Source organism: Arachis hypogaea, chromosome 20 (assembly GCF_003086295.3).
Source record: "Arachis hypogaea cultivar Tifrunner chromosome 20, arahy.Tifrunner.gnm2.J5K5, whole genome shotgun sequence".
Lineage (NCBI taxonomy): Eukaryota > Viridiplantae > Streptophyta > Magnoliopsida > Fabales > Fabaceae > Arachis > Arachis hypogaea.
This window is the reverse complement of record NC_092055.1, coordinates 41,275,936-41,294,972: the sequence shown is the minus strand read 5'-3', so window position 1 is coordinate 41,294,972 and position 19,037 is coordinate 41,275,936. Positions and strand designations below refer to the sequence as shown.

The following is a 19,037-nucleotide window of genomic DNA, read 5'->3' as shown; positions in this document are numbered from 1 at the left end:
ATCAAAGCTATTTCAAGTTCTCCATTGGCGGATTTTATCTTTATAGGGGCTTCAAGTTGAATTTTTCCATAGTATATTATATTTTTTCTATTAAAAACTTCTTTTAAAAGATTTTGTTTATTAAAATTTTCATTTGATTTGAGATTTAATTCTGTTTTTAGAACAGCCTGTTTTTCATTATCTAATAAAGCAGTTAATCTATAGTAATCAGATTCTTCTGTTAATTCTAAACTTTCTAAATAATTTATAATTGAAAGACTAGGATGAAGATGTACCTTTCTGGAGGAAAACTTCCTTTATTTAGTATATTTTACATAAGGTGTTCTTATCTCCAGAGGGGAGATTGTAGATACTAACTCCAGAGGAGAGTTTAGAATTTTTTTTCCCTAAGGGAATTCTTCGTCAGATTACAGAATCGCCTCGGCCGCTTCCTCCTTGCTCTCCTAGCATATGAGTACTCTTAGCCTCCTGCTTTCTATTGTCTGATGCCTCTACAATTGCCTGAGCAACCTATTTATAATAGTTGGGTTTGATGGACAATTCCCATCCTTACCCTTCTTATGACGTCATTGCTTACGTCATTGTTTGTTATCTTGCACCAGCTACATTGTTAGTGCTTTATGACCTAAGTGCTTACGTCACTATGCAATAATGTTGAGAGATGCTTCAGATGCACTGTCCTCCTCTTTTATCATGTGACCCTCAGATGCGTTGTCTTCTTCCTTCATCATGTGGGTTGATTCTGTTTCATTATTGCTTTCTTCAGATATCTCTGAGGCACATAGCTGGCACTTGTGGTCTTCTCTGTCTTTTATCAAATAGCAGAGATTCCTCTTTATCCCTTCAGGGAGCTTTTCTAAAAGTCCAGATAAGTTGTAGAATGCTGATTCAAATTCTACCAAGAGTCTCATCTCTCTTTCTTCAATTTCATTTCTTTTACTGGACACAAGTAGAGTATTTCTACTTTTATAATTAATCCTTGTGTGAGATTCCTTCGTTATTTTTGAGTTCTTTCAAAGACCCTTGCTAATGTGCTGGCTAGCCTTCCTTCATGACTGTAGATTGTTAAATCTTGAATCTGATCAATTGGTTGAAAATTTTCTGGGAAGACGGACATGAATATTACTTGGTGTGCTGGAACTAAGCATTCTTCTTCTTCATTAAAATTAGGTTGACTGTTTGTAAATTTTAGGGATATATCCCTTGGATTTACATTGTCAATCATATTTTTAAATCTCTTTACTGCATCAACGAATCCTGCAGGAAACTCACTAATAATTTTTAGATCATTAAAAATTAAAATTGTATCAATTAATCCATACTAGAAAAACTGATAGGTGTCAGATGGGGAAGCATCTGGAAATATAACCAGCTTTGTTAGCTGTTCTTTGGCAATAGGATAATATCCCAAAATTGCCCTTTTTTCTTCAGTCCAATTTAGGACTATGTTAAGAGTTTCTCTGAGATTTGATCTACAGACCCTTTTCTTTTCCTTAATTTCAGCCCTTGTAGGAATGTTTCTTATTATCCCTGTTCTCTGGGTTTGAATTGGAGCTTTATCTGCTCTTTTTAGGGTTTGCTCTGGATGGAGAGCTTCATATTCCCTGAAGGATTCCTTTGCCTCTTCCAGTGTTAAAAACCCTCCTTTATGAATTATCCTTGATTGATGTGTGAATGGTGCTGCTTTTTCCCAGGCATCATATACTCCTTTCATGGGGCCATTATAAATTACATAATATTTTTTATCTTGGGTGGATTTTTTAATAATTTCAGCAATTATTTTATTTTCTGAAATTTTTTCTTCACCTGATTTGTCCACCATGTTTAGCTGGCTGAACTCTGATGGTTTTACTTGTTGTGTTGATTTCATTGCTTCAATGGCCTTCTTGAGGGATTGGATCTGTGTCCTTATTTGCTGACAATGCTTGCATTTTTCGAGCTCTTGCTCATATTTTTGAATTTCTTGATCTAATGCGTTATAGACGAACTCCATTCTCTTGTTAATGTATCTGCAATAACATTTTTGTCACCCTTAATATATTCAATTTTTATTGGATATTGTAACAAAAATAATTGCCATCTTACCAATCGTCCATGATTATAATCAACTTTTAAATTATATCGTATGAAACCTGTTAGGTAACTTGAATCTGTCCTTAATGTAAATTCTCTGGGTAGTAAATCAATTTTCCATTTCTTAAGAGATTTAATTGCTGCTAGAGTTTCCTTTTCATGAGTGGTATATCTCTGTTCTGTTGGAATAAAAGTCCCTGAAGTATACCTACAAAGTAATTCCTTTGGGAAATATTTAGAATCTAGTGATTCTTTTTCTTGTTCTAAACCTTTTATAGTTTTCTTAGCTTTTAGACATCCTGACCAGGTTATGTCTGAAGCATCTGTTTCCACTATTAAGTAGTCGTTTTCTTCTGGAATATAAAGTTCTGGAAGTTTTTCACATAACTCTTTAACTCTTTGAATTTGCATACTATCTTTTTCTTCCCATTTCCATTCTTTTTTAGTACTTATTTTTGGAAATAAGCTTTTAGTGTATTCTGTTATATTCTTTAAAAATCCTTGATCAGAAATATAATTTATACACCCTAAAAATCTTTGTAACTGTTTTCTATCTTCTATTTTATTAGGAAATAAATTTATCTTTTCTAAAACATTTGGTTGAAGTTTTAGCTTTCCTTGAGTGGATAGAATTAATCCAAGAAACTCTATTTCTTGTTTTGCTATTCTTGCTTTCTTTTTGCTAAGAACTAATCCTTTTTCTTTACATCTTTCTAAAACTATTAGTAATTTTTGAAGATGATCTTCTTTATCCTGTTTTGTAAAAATTAGTATATCATCAATGTATACTAAAACAAATTCATTTAATTCTTTTAGATTTTCTTTCATAAATCTTTGATAAATACCTGGGGCTTGTTTTAATCCGAATGGTAATACATTCCATTTATAGAGCAACACACTTGTTGATTCTTTTGTTGGGCAAGTAAAAGCAGTTAATTTCTTTGTTTCTTCGTCTAAACGAAGTTGCCAATATCCTGATTTTGCATCAAGAGATGAAAACCAAGTTGCTCCTTTGATCTTTTCTAAAATAGAATCTTTTCTTGGAAGTTTATGAGTATCACCAATGGTTGCTTCATTTATTTTCTTATAATTAATTACCATTCTTCATTTTTCCCTTTTAATTTCATTATTGTTTTCGACATAAAAGGCTGGAGCCGCATGAGGACTTTTACTTATTCTTATAATTCCTTTTTCTAAAAGATCTTTACATTCTAATGAGAACTCTTCTCTATCTCTTGCAGAATAAGGAATTTTATTTGGAACATTTATCTCTTTTGTAGGAGCTTTTAATTTAATGCTTACTAATTCTTTATTTGTATTTTTAATATCTAAAGGATTTTCAGCACAAATTTTATCTAAAAGTTCTTCTATCTTTATTTCAAGATTATTTTTTGGAATATTTATCTGAAAGTATAAATTTAAATAACATGTTTCTAAAATAGAAAATATTTTAAATTTTAAGATCTTATCTATAGTAGTAGTTGGTATTTTTATACGTTTTGATTTTTGATTTATTGAAGAATCGTGTGGAGCTTTTAAAACTATATATGTTAATTCTTGAATGAATGGATGATATAGCTTTAAAAAGTTATTTCCTATGATAAAATCCATTCCAGAATCTAACATATATATAGATGGAATAATGAACCTATAATTTTGAATAAAAATTTCAGCCATCTCTGCTTTTTGGTCAATTTTATGTATTGATTTGTCAGCTATTCTAACTCTTAATGGTTTCTTTAATTTTTTCCAATCAAGTTTTATATTTGTACTAGCAAAGCATTGTGTTGCTCCAGTATCTATGAAAGCATTTATAAACTTTTCTGTTATTTTTATAGTAATAAATGTGGCATTATTACTCAGTCTCTGAGTCTGTTTCTGAGACATATTCAAAAATATAGTCTAAGTTATCATCGGATTCTTCTAATGGTTCCATGAAACAAGACTTAGCAATTTCTATTTGTTTGGTAAGATCCTTTTTATCCTTCTTTTTTGGACATTCATTTGCACAGTGTCCTTCTTCTTGGCAATACCAACACTTACAATTTTCTTTTTTATTTGGGCAATAGTCATTTTTTTGTCTTTTATTTTTATTGTTATCTGTAACACCCTAACTACCAAAGCTCACGCTTCCGGCTGCGCGACTCTGATATGTCGGACATTACGACGACACTTATCTTATTTAATACTAAAATATGAGCCTGTTTGAAACTTTAAACCGCAATACCGCTCCCAAAAATACCTTCGTTCGATAACGTACATCCAAGATACCATACATCTTACAAAAACTCATAAAGAGTACATCCATATATATACATAAAGATATATAAATAATATTAATAACATAATACAATACAATTCCTATCCCTCTTACAGATTATATCAAGATAAAGACGAGGGTACAATAAACCATAACTAAAACAATACAGAGCATCACAACAACAATTAAATAAGCTCTTCATAACTTCTGCGCCCATATCCTGAAAGGGGAAAAATGTAGGGGGGTGAGAACATCACCCTCGAAAGGGTTCTCAGTAGAGGGTTTTTGGGAATTACTGTAATAGGATACATGAAGATAACCGCACCAGTGATTGATAACCGTCTCATGCCTCTTTTCAAAAACAACAGTTTACAATGAAAGTAAAGTCGGAAATCTTTTCGGAAAGAGAACGGTTCAATTTTCAAAAAACTCAAAAGCCTTTCAAAACGGTTTATCTATGCGGAACCAAAATAGTCTTTCATAATTTATTCCAAACCAGAAACACAAAAGTGAAATCAACCATCGGTTCACCTCATTCCAACCACGGCCCTAGGCCCAAACAATCCAACCAGCAACCAATCACCACAGTCCAACAGAGTCCCAGTAGCAAACACAAATAGAAGGATGCAAGCACAAACAAACAGTTATTACAAGTAGAGCAGTTAGCAATTAATCACATAGGCAAACCAAGTATAATATGCACACCCAACCAATGTCACACAAATGCATATGATGCATGCCTGTCCCTAGTGGCTGATGATATCATCTGTCGGTTATAGAGCCAACCCGACAAGTCCTGGTAGCTAACCATTGGACTGTCCCTCTGTCGTGCATCCCCAACTCGAGTTATACTCATCATAAACTTGATCATAATCATGATCCATATCCATCACCCTCACTGGTGAATATTTACGGGGGCGAGCTCATCCGGGACTTTCACAGTGCCCGGCCACACTTACGACATAGGGTCAACAGAGTATCAAGTCTCAACCTGGAGCACGTGGTGGCTAGCCACTGCTACTACCCAGGGAAACTCGTATCTCAGATAGTGGAAGTGCAACATTTACATTTATCAATGATTCAGCATAAACATGCATTCAATCTCATCCATGGATCAACATCCATCTCAGCCATCCGGCTCACGGTTCAGTCCAGAACCAGCCAATACTCATATCATACACAGCCATTCCGGCTCACGGTTCAATCCAGAACCAACCAATATGTATAATCATACACAGCCATTCCGGCTCACAACAAAACAGCACTTCCACCATTCAACATCATTAAATTCATAAAGTCGGCATTTAAGCCATAAATCATTTTCTCAATTCATTTCACTTTGAAATCAAGTTTCAACTCTTTTCAGCCCTGGCTTTAGAAATCTCATTTCTCAAATCATCTCGGGCTCATAAGCCGAATTTACTCAAAGTGAGTTCCCTTTTTAAAACAAAGCCACTATCGGCATTCTCTTTCCAAAACTTCCAAAACCATGGCAAGTTAAGGATTTGTTTCACAGTATTCAAAATCATCCATCCAACGATGGGATTTTATAACAAAAGTTTTTCGGCAGAGTCCCAAGTCTTTAGGGAAGGTCATCTTACATCAATTCTTTAAAATTCATTGAAACTCTTAAAATCATAGATTCTCGGTTCAAGTAAATAAAACTGAATTTATTATGAAACTGAACCATACGAAATCACAAGTTCCAACCCGGTCCAAAAATCAACTCATTTGAAACGGAACCAGTTTATTTGAATCAAACCGCTTTCAGATTTCTTTTTGGAACCCATTTTTCCAACTCTTTTAAAATGCCTCAAACTTGATTACTCAATCAAAAATCTAGGTTCCTTTAAAATCACTAAAAAAAAAAACTCCTTTTTATATTGAAATCGATATTATAGCATCATTCTTTCCTTCAGTGATTCAAACGGTAAACATAGTTCAGTTCTAAATAAACCGAACTCGACGTATAAGGTTCATCAAATAAATTAAGCTGGAAAGCATAATTATCCTCTTAATAAATCAAATAATACAATTTCTCAAATCCAAATCTTTTAAATAACCTTTCAAACAAGACTTAGATTTTATAGAAATTTCGGCAGCACCTCCCCTAAAACTTGGACTTTTGCCACCCGGTTCGGGTCCCAACTAAACCGTTTTCTCATTCCTTTTCAACAGCTCAAACCAGAAATCAATTCAACAGCAAGCTAAATCCAACAGTTGCCTCAGTGGCATATCTCAAGGCAACCATTTCAAAATCAACTCAATATCAACCAATTTAACTCATTTCCAAATCTTTAAAGAATCGGTTCACTAACAAATCATTTATCAAAACCAAATTAATTAAAGTAACCCAGGCTGGATTTCAAGAGTATTCTATCTTTCACATCATCAAATAATTGACTCAATTCAAACCAATCCTCAACGGATTAAACTCATTTCAAATATTTAAAGAATCAACTCCAAACATTACATTTCACAAGCCACACAACAATTCAGCCAAGCCAACATCCATAATCGTTCGAGTCAATCAAATAATACATAAGGCAGATACAATCACTAATTACACCATATCTCACATCAGTACCCATATGTAATAATTCCAACAATAAACTGTAGTTTTTGGAAAGCGCCCCTACCTCAAAACGCAAATCCATAATCCAAACGCCTCACAGGGTCCTTTCCGCCTCAACCCGAAATCATTGGCAGCTTGAACCACAACGTTGCTCACTTTTGCAGTAACCACATCAACTCTAATCGCAACACGTAACAAACGAGATCAACCCTCATAACAACGAATGCTACAACACCTCAACGTTTAACAGGGCAGCGACTAAAGGGGCTACCGGAACGTAAACGCTTACCGCAAATAAGAAGTGATTGAACCATGAAGCGGCAGCCCTGGTAGTGATTCCGGCAACGGCAACTTGCAGCAACTCCTAGCACACAGCCGCATCACAACTCTCATGGTAAGGATGAACTTTAATGGAGAAGGAAACTGAAGACGAGTTAAAGCTTACCAAACGACACCGATTCCAGTGGCAGTTTCCAGTGGCAGCAGTGGTGGCGTTTCTCGGCGACCAGAGGCACAGCGGCCATGGCTGACGGCGATGCGAGCTCCATCACTAGTGATCGAGAAACACAGCAGAGGCGTTTACCCCACCCATGAGCTCTTCTCTCGGCGGGCAAGAGAAACAGAAGCGGAGCGCCACCGTGACTTTCTCTCGGAAGCTGGTGAGGACGACGACAGCCCTAATAGCAGCGACGGCGGGAGCGACTTCATCAGTAGCAACCAGGAGCGGCAACGGTATGGTGGTGACGCAGCAGAGACACGCGATGGTGACAGGCGGCAATGGCTTCCCCTGTCGTGCTCCCTCTGCCCTCGATCCCCTGTTCCTGCCCGATCTCTTTCTCCCTCTCTCTTTGTGCTCGCCGACGGTGGCACAAGTGGCGGCGACAAAACCCTTGTGGTGGTGGCGGCGGTTCAACAGGGACGAGCTTCTCCGGCTCGTGTGCAGCAGTGCCGTCGGGGAACACAGAAACAGCGGCGGCGCCAAGTCCTTCTCCCTCTCTTCCTCTTCTCCGCGGTCCCTTCCCTTGTTTCCCCCTTTCTGCCCGATCGCTTCCTCTGGCGGCACGGCTGGCAACGACGCCAGTGATGGCATCGACGGTGATCAGCTGGCGGCGACAACAACCCTCCTGGCCGGCGCACTCTCCTCTGTGGGTGTGTGTTTGCGTTTTAGGGGGAGAAAGGGGTTGGAGGCTTCTGCTGCAGCTCGAGTGTGTTGCTAGGCTGAGGGAGGATGAGGCTGCTGCCTCATTTGGGGGAATGGGCTGCGACGGCTAGGTTTGGGGAAGGCTTAGGGTTTTCTTTTTTCAAAAATTAGGGTTAGGGGCATTTTAGTAATTTTACATAAAATTGGGAATAATATAGTAATTGAAACCCCAAATTAAATCCAACACTATTTGTACATAGAAAATACTATTTGCTAATCAATTTCACAAATTATTTTCAATAAAATGCCCAAATCTAAAAATTAGAAATAGTATACTTAATTTCTTCATTTTCCAAAATAGCAGTAATAATATTTAAAATATTATTTATCTAATCCAAATCATATAAAATCCTTATTATTTTCATAACTATCAACCTTATACTTTAAATATAGAAAATAATCTAATAGTTATAAAATTGGATAATAATCATAACTTATCTCAAGTTCAATAAATCAAACTTGCCTTAATTGTCCTTAATAAAATAATCTCTGAAATTAAGGCTATAAATAACTATATGATTTGAGACTTGATCATAAAAAGACTTTTCAAAGATTCTGGGTCTTACATTATCTCTTTTTCTAAAATACCTCTTTTTTCTCCAGTTTGGATAGTATTTTTTTTTCCTAAATTGATATTTTCTTTTTCTTTGAAAATTTTTATTAAGACCATATTTTTGAGGTATCTCTTCATTATCCTGACAGCAAATTCTAATTATATTTGCAAATCTTTTTTGAGTCGCTTCTTGCATACAACGTTCTTTTATTTCCTCTCTTATTGCAGAGGTTACTCCACCAAAATTATTTTCAATTGTCCCTCTATTTATTTCTCTTATAAATCTTCCCATTATAAATTCATTAGCAGGATATGGAAGTTTTGTTATATACATACTAAGATAATGATTTTTATCTTCTTCTTTTAATTTGTAATAATGTATTCTATATTCACATATATATGACTCCACATTACATAAATCATATATCTGAATATTAGCTAAATGATTTTTTTCTTCTTGATATTCTTTATTATAGACTTCTTGTCTATGATCTATAATATTTTTTCCAAAAAATTCTTTATATAGAATCATCATTATATGTAATATCTTATCATAAGCTGTTGTTTTTGTTGCTAATTCTTCTATTATTTGGTTTTCTATTGATGTCATATAATCTCTTATAGTTCCTTTAGTATGAAATCCTATGTAATTCCAAATATCTCTTCCAGACAATTCACTAAGTTTTGGATTAGTAAAGGCTTCTAATAAGAAGGAATTTAACCAGTTTTTGAAAATTTCTTTTTCATTCTTTTTACAGTCTAAATCGAGCATTCTTTCTCCTTCCATTTCCTGGATTTTAGGAACATATTTTGATGGTATTTTTGTATATTTTGAATCTTTATTTATAAACCCCTTTTTAAAAGCATAATTATCAAAACCTGTTTCCCATTTAAATTGAGATTGATTATCCTTAGATGTTCCAGCTTCATTTTTTACTTGTATTGGAATTGCTGGTTCTTCGTCACTTGAATAATCTAGGATGTGTTCTTCATTTTCTATGTTTTCAAAATTTACTAATTCTTCTTCTATTTGAAATCCCTGTTCCATAATATTATTTTCTTGAGTCATTTTTAATTGTTTAAAAAGCATTGTAACTTCTTCTAATTTTTCTTCAATATTCATAATTTCAATGGTGGTTTTACTTTTAAATCTGTTATGTTGATTATATTTTGAAATTTTTCTTCTTTGGGATTCTCTTTTTCCTTATTTCTTTGAAATTTTATGGATACTAATATTTCTTCAAGCATATCTACTATAGAATTTAATTGTGGGTTAAAAGTATGATAAAGATGCGGGGAATCATTTCCATGGTAACATTTTTTAGAAATTCCGTGTGAAAAATAAGTTTTTTCAGGTTTTTGAAGTCCTTCAATAAAACTTATAGTAAAATCATTTTGTATTGATTTTAAGAATTCGGTATCATTACAGTTAACATTAGTTAAAATCATTAATTTTTGATCTATTAATTTTGATAATTTAATTATTTCTTCTCTTAAATCTTCTAATTTACTTTTTTCCATTAGGTGACGCTTTTCTTTGTGAAGAGTTACGGTTTCAAGTGAAAAATGTGGCTTTAGAATATGTGGATCAAAACTTGCTACGTAGGCATCTTTATCATAAAGTTATTTTTGGAAACTTTATATAAGTGGTGCCCTAGATATATACATAAACGTTAATACAGTCACATATTTGGTCTATGCATTGGCCCCTAATTTAAAAAAAAAATCATAGTTTCTTAAGGGGAATACGAAGAAGGTTTATCCTAAACTGTTGTTTTTGTTTTTGGAGCTTCCATGAGAAGGTTTATCTTAAACTGTTGTTTTTGTTTTTGGAGCTTCCATGAGAGGGATCACGTGAGGTTCAGTTTACTTAAAGAGGAATGCTAGGGAGCCAGCAATATTTGGGATTTATAGCCATCAAATAGCCATTAACGAGGCTTTTAATGGTGTGAGATTAATGTGAGATTTCATCCAATAGCTTACTCTTCTTTGATGGTTACATGCTGGCCAGAATCTGATAAAATTGCTGGCCCCCTAGACTTTTCCCTACTTAAATCCTCTATCTACTTCAATTATCACCAGATCTTACTAGAAGCTTTGAGAGTAAATTGTTAGTGCAGTTCCAGGAAAGTGCTACACACACAGCAATGGCACTGCGACCAGAAGGTGATTGTTATGTGGTGTTCAGGAGAAGGACGCTGGGAATATACTCCACCTAGGAAGCCGCTTCGGCTCATGTGGAGGGCTTCTCCTGAAATCTCCATCACCGGTACCGGAATTACGAAAAGGCATTGAACTTCCAAAGGGCTGCAACAGCCATTCCTGCTCGAGAGAGCGAATTACAGCTTCTTCCATCTCCAAACACGGCGGCAATCAGTGCGCATTTGATAAGTTCCTCATCTGGTACCACCTCTCGCCTTGACGACCCGCATCAACCTCCAATTGTGGAACAACGACGCAGAGAACTCTCACCGGCTAGTTGGTTCCATCAAGTGGTTCAAATCGGAACCCATGAATCCATGGCAACACAGACTAATTTGGAAGGGCACGGTGAACAAAGTAAATTGAAAAATTATATTTTTAAGTGAAACATCTTTCGTGAATTTGGTTTTTTAGTGGGCCTCTAATTTTGTGTTTGTCGCAGTTGGTACATCAATTCATCAGCTATAGGAGGTCGTGACGTCCTTGCAAGGCTATGTATCCCTAGCTTGAGATGGAGAAATGGGAGCTCACGATTCAGATAGGAGATATTATGTAACAATTGGCCAATATTTTTCAAGAGCCGAAGATCCCTAAATAAGCGGCAGTACTCTATGTTGAAGAAGACACTTTTGGGAGAGATCTACTTTTAGTTGTTAACATGGTTTGTTGTGGCTGTTTTGTTGTCTAATACAATTTGTGTCTGGTATTATTAGTTCGTAATGGGTCTCTCAGTTGTAGACTGTTCACACTAGGTTGTTGCAATTAGTTGTTGTTCTTTAACTTGGTTCGATCCTAGTTAAGCAATAAGTATCCCACAAAATATGTATCATTGAATGGTAACCTCCCCAATTAATGTAACTCGAAACCTTTCGTGTTCATGTGCTAGTAAAGTTTAAATTATTATTTTTGAATAATGTAACGATCAAATTCTAACTGATGACATGTTTATGAATATTTTTTAATTTTCATCTTGAAGATAACAAAATTTGAAATCTCTCTCCTTCCCTCCTATTTTGAACTGTGTGATGCCACTCACTTTAGGTGACCCTATGCCTTGTGAAAATATTTAACTTTTAGGAAGCATTTCAGGTGAGGGAGGTTATTGTGCTAGAAGTTCAGTACGCCATGCTTCTAAACCATTGAAATTTAATATAAAATATATGAAAGGATGAGCTAAAGAGAAAGAGGAATGATGTGATGCTGAATCAAATAAAGTGGGTGTATGGTAGTCAGGTAACTTATTTATCCGTTGTGGAGCGAGGTGTTTAAGATGTCCATAATGCCCAATACAGTGTGATGATGTGGATTGGCTTTTGTGATGGTCTCATGTAGCTGGCTTAGAATGAAATGGTGAGCCAAGCAAAAATAATGATGGACCTGTTGTGAAAGTTTGAGTGTTTATGATGGAAATTGGGCCCAGTATATATGCATTATATATCAACACTGTATATCAAATAAAGACAATTAAGTTAGGTTGGTCTAGTGGTTAGCTCACTAATCCGCTTAAATAAGTGTCGGAAATTCGAATCTCGCCTTGTGCATGCAGCAACTTATTGGCCAGCGACAAACCCTTAAATAGAACCCAGTACCGTGGCGGATTAATCCTTGGCCTGTCGGACTGGGAGATACCGTGGAAAAAAAAAAACTATATATTAAATGAATATAAGTAAATATATTAAAATATATTTATACTATTATAAAATAAAAAAATATTATATTTAATATTTTAAAAGTCAATTCCAAAATGAAATATATAGTCTTTGAATATTTAAAATTATACAATAGTAGAAGTGTAGAACACTAGATGAGGTTTTAATAAATAAATAAATATTATAATAAAGCTGCCATAACATTAAAATAATATAATAAATAATTTAAATATTAAACAATAAAATATTTTCGTTGCTAATCCCACGGCTAGCAAACAGTGAATTAGTGAATATTGTTGAAGGAATTGAAGTGGGACATTGAGCTTTATTTTTTTTATCATGGGCCGAGTCAAAAGACTCGAACCAGAAATAGTCCATAGTGATTAGCCAGTCTGCTTACACTGCCAAGCTTGGAAGAAGGTTGGGAATCCCACAGGTTCAGCTGTCCGATTAGCCTTAGCTCGCAAAATGTCCCCCTCCCCTGCCACCGGTCAAGCCTCTATACCACTTCGCCATGAACGTTGGCGCTATTATCGGTCCAATGCTCCGTTGACCTGCCGCACATATTTACACAACTCGTCCACCTCTTTACCAACCCCTCCATGTGGCTTGATCTTTATCAATCCAGATAACGACCCTCTCTCGATCCACATTACTCAGAAACACATCACGCACTAAAGCCGACCTGCATATACCCCCTGTAAAAGTAGCTCAACTCTGTTACTTTTATATTCTCCCTTCTTTTAGCTGCCCCTTATAGTCTTTTTCTTTCTTATCTCAAGGATACAATTGTCATTGCAAGCTTGAGTGTAGACAAATCTTTTCAAGCTACCGTTTCGTACATGGTATACCAATACTCCAATGAAGTACACTCGAGTAGTACCTGAAATGTATCCTAACTTTTATATTGAAGATGTCATTTAAATCCAAAATTTGCACCTCAAGCCTTCCTTTCTCTTTTGAACTGTGTGTTGCCACTCACTTTAGATAATCCGGAGCTTCTACATCTTTGTGAAAATATTTAACTTTTATATTGAAAATGCCATTGAAATCCAAAAAATTTGCACCTCAAGCCTTCTCTCGTCTTTTGAACTATGTGTTGTCATTCACTTTAGGTGACCCTAAGCTTCTGCATCTGTATTTAATTTTTATTTTGAAGACGTCATTTAAATCTAAATATGCACCATTATCCTTTCTTCTTCTTTTGAACTGTATGTTGCCACTCACTTTAGGGTACCTTAAGCTTCTGAGCGGAGAGACATGATGTAATCAATTTTGTTGTGGGCAAAGACAAAAGTTGTTGTAGTGGCATGGTAAAGTAAATCTATTAAATTTTATTTTCTTAATGACTTTTATATTTTGTTTTATTTTCCAGTCACAAAATGTGTATCCTTTAAGTAAGAAAGTAGATAGCATCAAGCCATCTTTAGGCATCCATAGGTGTTGCTGTAGGATTATCATTATTCATCCTACCTAATCAGGTCACTCTCCTTTACACTCAAAGGATGTAGGTAATCTTTTCCAAGAAAAAATCTTTTGAAGGTTGTAGAAGGTTTAGAGAAGGGGGTTGAATCTATGACCTTCTTTTCAGTTACAGTATTAACCCTTTTAAAACAAACTTGCTGTCTGAAACTGTTTGAACTAAGTAGCGAAAAATTTATGAGACAATTCCATTTTGTCTCATGAATATCATAAAACAGGACAGAGCAGAGAAGAGAAAAGCTAACACCACCATGTATCCTGGTTCGGTTGCCTTGTGCTATGCAACCTACGTCCAGTCTCCTCCACAACAATGGAGGAATTTCCATTATAGTCAAAGTATTACATACACCAATTCCACAGGATTAACACAATCCTTTCACTCTCAAGTTCTAACCTAACTTGACATTGGCTATGCTAATATCTAACTCTTCACTCTTAGTGCTCACCCAACTAAGAAAGGGGTACCTCACTGGTACTGGATACAAGACACAAACTTACCTAAAGAAATCTGAAAATAACTCTAGGCTTTTCTCTCAAGTGTATCACTCAGCCTCTTTCCACTCATGGCTTTTACTTGAGCTCTCTCATTATGCGTTTTCACTCAAAAAATTACAGAAAGATAAACATTGAAAAGTAAATTACAATCTGTAAAATATGAAGGAGATTGATGCTTCAACAGCCTCTTTGCTATGTGATAAACCATATTAGCAAGCCTCTGATTCAGTTCTTCATTCTGGCGAAATGCTCCTTTTACTAGGAAACACTGTCCAGTTAGATGAACTTCTTCAAAGAACACTTCTCAGAACAAAACCTCTATGCTCTGGTTATCTCTCCTTGCTTTCAAAATGAACAAAAATCTTCTTTTTATCTCCCTGCCTGTTGCTTGGTTGCTCTTCCTAGGTCAACTTCTTGAGCTTTGTGCTTCACCAACCCAGCCGTTCACTTTCTTCCATTTTTACTCAAATTAGGGACTTTTCTTCTGACCTTCTCTTATTGACCGAAATCCATAGGAAAGCAGAAAACAGATATCCTCAATGGTAAACCCAGATCTTAGCCATTGAGAAACTACTTGTTCCCCAAGACTCATTTGTGACCGTAGATACACAGCAGAGTTGAACAGAAATCAACTTTTCCATGAATACCATTTTTGGACTAGCAGAGAGTTGGGAAGAAGAGAAGAAAATGAGATGCATGTAGAAGGAAATGAAAATCACCTTTAGCTTCTGACTTTTTCTTGACACAGATTGATGTGGGTGATTAGACTTCACTCTTTCTTGCTTAATCTTTCTCTTTCTTGCTTCTTTGGTGATTAGCTTAGGGAAGAAGCTCTATCTCTCTCTCTCTCTCTCTATCTCTCTCTCTCTCACTTTTCTGATTTTTGACCAAAACACAAAAGTGAATGTTGCTTTTGGTGTGAGAGTAAATTGGAGGGATTTTCTTGCTGAAACCAAATCGGGCTTGGGTTGGTTATCACTCAAGTTCAGCCCGTTAGATTTCTTTGTCTCAGCTGGTTTCAATTGTTTGAATCCTTTTGGGCTTGTTTAATGATTTGTAGCCCACCAGATTTGTTTCTTATTTTCCATCCTCTTGGGCTACTGCAATGATGAATTTTGGCCTGCAACAATAAATAATCAACCTCATATAATCATAAACAATCAACACTAATTATTTACTTTGCCCAATAAAATCATGTTTGTCATCATTAATTAATTTAGTTAATTTCTTAACTTAACATCCTTCATTACCAATGTGTTGTCACTTCAAGAAGCTTTTATGGAGGGTCACTTCCTTAATATATTTATGAGGAAGCCAAATCTCATTATCAAGGGTTCTAATTTTTTTTGAGATAAAGCTGCTGATGAGCGGATATTTTATACGCTTTTTGGTGATATTTTCATGTAGTTTTTAGTATGTTTTAGTTACTTTTTATTATATTTTTATTAGTTTTTATGCAAAAATCACATTTCTAGACTTTACTATGAGTTTGTGTGTTTTTTTTGTAATTTCAGGTATTTTCTGGCTGAAATTGAGGGACCTAAGCAAAAATCTGATTCAGAGGCTGAGAAAGGACTGTAGATGTTGTTGGATTCTGACCTCCCTGCACTCAAAATAGATTTTCTGGAGTTATAGAAATCCAATTGACGCGCTCTCAATTGCGTTGGAAAGTAGACATCTTGGGCTTTCCAGAAATATATAATAGTCCATACTTGGCCCGAGTTTTGGTAGCGCAAACTGGTGTTTAAACGCCAGCTCCTTACCCTTTTCTGGCGTTAAACGCCAGAACTGGCATAAAAGTTGGAGTTAAATGCCCAAACTGGCACAAAAGCTGGAGTTCAACGCCAGGAATAGCCTATGCACGTGAAAGCTTCAGTGCTCAGCCCAAACACACACCAAGTGGGCCCCGGAAGTGGATTTCTGCACTATCTATCTTAGCTTACTCATTTTCTGTAAACCTAGGTTACTAGTTGAGTATAAAAACTACTTTTAGAGATTTATTTTGAACATCATGACATTTTCACATCTGAATTTTGTATCTTCTACGGCATGAGTCTCTAAACTCCATGGTTGGGGGTGAGGAGCTCTGCTGTGTCTCGATGGATTAATGCAATTACTACTGTTTCCCATTCAATCACGCTTATTTCTATTCTAAGATATTCACTCGCACTTCAACATGATAAATGTGATGATCCGTGACACTCATCACCATTCTCAACCTATGAATGCGTGCCTGACAACCACTTTCGTTCTACCTTAGATTGAGTGTGTATCTCTTTGGTTCCTGGTTCACGAGTTTGATTGCCTCTCCTGACAACAGAGCATTCAAATCTGTGAGATCAGAGTCTTCGTGGTATAAGCTAGAATCAATTGGCAGCATTCTTAAGATCCGGAAAGTCTAAACCTTGTCTGTGGTATTTCGAGTAGGATCCGGGAAGGGATGGCTGTGACGAGCTTCAAACTTAAAAATGTTGGGCGCAGTGACAGTGTGCAAAAGGATCAATGGATCTTATTCCAACACTAGTGAGAACCAACAGATGATTAGCCCTACGAAACCCGTAGCTGGACCATTTTCACTGAGAGGACGGATGGTAGCCATTGACAACGGTGATCCACCAACATACAGCTTGCCATGGAAGGAGCCTTACGTGCGTGAAGAAGAAGACAGTAGGAAAGCAGAGATTTAGAAGACAAAGCATCTCCAAAACCTCAACCCGTTCTGCATTACTGCATAATAAGTATTATTTAATCCATGTTCTTTTACTCATTCCAATTAAAACTGAGAATTATTATTGATATCCTGACTAAGAGTTACAAGATAACCATAGCTTGCTTCAAGCCGACAATCTCCGTGGGATCGACCCTTACTCACGTAAGGTATTACTTGGACGACCCAGTGCACTTGCTGGTTAGTTGTGCGGAATTGCAAAAGTGTGATTGTGATTTCGTGCACCAAGTTTTTGGCGCCTTTGCCGGGGATTGTTCGAGTTTGGACAACTGACGGTTTATTTTGTTGCTTAGATTAGGAAAAATTTCTTTTTTTGGTTTAGAGTCTTCTATTATTGTTTTTGGTTAAAATTTTAAAATCCTTATTTTATTTTTCTAAATTATTTTCGACAATTTTCAAAACCAATAACTTCATAATTTAGTCTTCTATTTGAGTTTAGTTTCATATTTTAAGTTTGGTGTCAATTGCATAAGTTTATTTTTCTTTCATTTTTTTCGAACTATTAGTGCTCAGAGTATAAAAATTTTTTAAGTTTGGTGTCCTTTGTGTTTCTATTTTCTAAAAATTTTTTTTCCAAAAGTTACTCTTAGTGTTCATCTTGATATTCAAAGTTTTCCTGTTTGTTTTCTTTGTTTTGATAAAAAAAATTCTAAGTTTGGTGTCTTTTTATTGTTTTTCTCTTTCCTCATTAAATTCAAAATCCCTTTCTATCCAAGGTTTTTCTAATCTTCTTAATTAAGTAATTATTTTAGTTTTCGAATTTATTTTTTTCCTTTTTCTCTTATTTTTTGAAATTTATATTTTAATTTCTAGTTATTTTATTTTATCTTATTCCTTTTTTTATTTATTCGGTTTGTTTTTAATTAAATAAAATAAAAATAAAAATATTTTTTACTTGCAATTCACATCAATTTCCTTTTATCCATCATGGACCTAAGTGGAAATGAACAGTCCAGAAGGACTCTGGGGTCATATGCTAACCCCATTACGGCTGCATATGGGAGTAGCATCTGTATAACTTCCATCAAAGCAAGCAGTTTTGAGCTAAATCCTCAGCTCATTATCATGGTGCAGCAAAATTGCCAGTATTCCGGTCTTCCATAGGAAGAACCTACTGAGTTTCTGGCACAGTTCTTACAAATTGTTGACACAGTACATGATAAAGAAGTGGATCAGAATGTCTACAGATTATTACTGTTTTCATTTGCTGTAAAAGATCAGCTAAGAGGTGGTTAAATAACCAACCCACAGCAAGTATAAGAACATGGAAACAGTTGTCAGACAAATTCCTGAATCAATATTTCCCTCCAAAAAGGATGACACAACTAAGGCTGGACATCCAAGGCTTTAAACAAGAGGACAGTGAATCTCTTTACAATGCCTGGGAGAGGTACAGGGGGATGCTAAGGAAATGCCCCTCTGAAATGTTTTCAGAGTGGGTGTAGTTAGACATCTTTTACTATGGGCTTACAGAAAAAGCACAAATATCTCTAGATCACTCAGCTGGTGGATCTATACACATGAGAAAGACAATTAAAGAGGCTCAAGAGCTCATTGATACAGTTGCTAGAAATCATCATTTGTACTTAAGCAGTGAGTCCTCCCTGAAAGAAGAGGCTAAAGCAGTATCCACTGAACTTAGTCCTCAAGAACAAGTTGCTAAACTCAATCAGCAATTGCTTATTATAACAAAATAATTCGTCGAATTCAAGGAGATGCTCCAAGACACTAAAAATGCTAACCAGAATATGGAAGCACAATTGGATCAGACAAGACAGCAGCTATCTAAACAGATAACAGAAGAATGCCAAGTTGTTCA

At 35.6% G+C, this 19,037-nt stretch overlaps 1 long non-coding RNA gene across 1 annotated transcript; it reads left to right on the top strand.

Moving 5' to 3' along the window:
* The first annotated feature begins 10,631 nt into the window (after positions 1-10,631).
* Positions 10,632-11,832, top strand: LOC140182643 (uncharacterized). The gene is made up of 2 exons (XR_011878620.1): positions 10,632-11,221; positions 11,307-11,832. It is a non-coding gene; the product is annotated as an uncharacterized lncRNA (long non-coding RNA).
* The last annotated feature ends 7,205 nt before the right edge of the window (positions 11,833-19,037 follow it).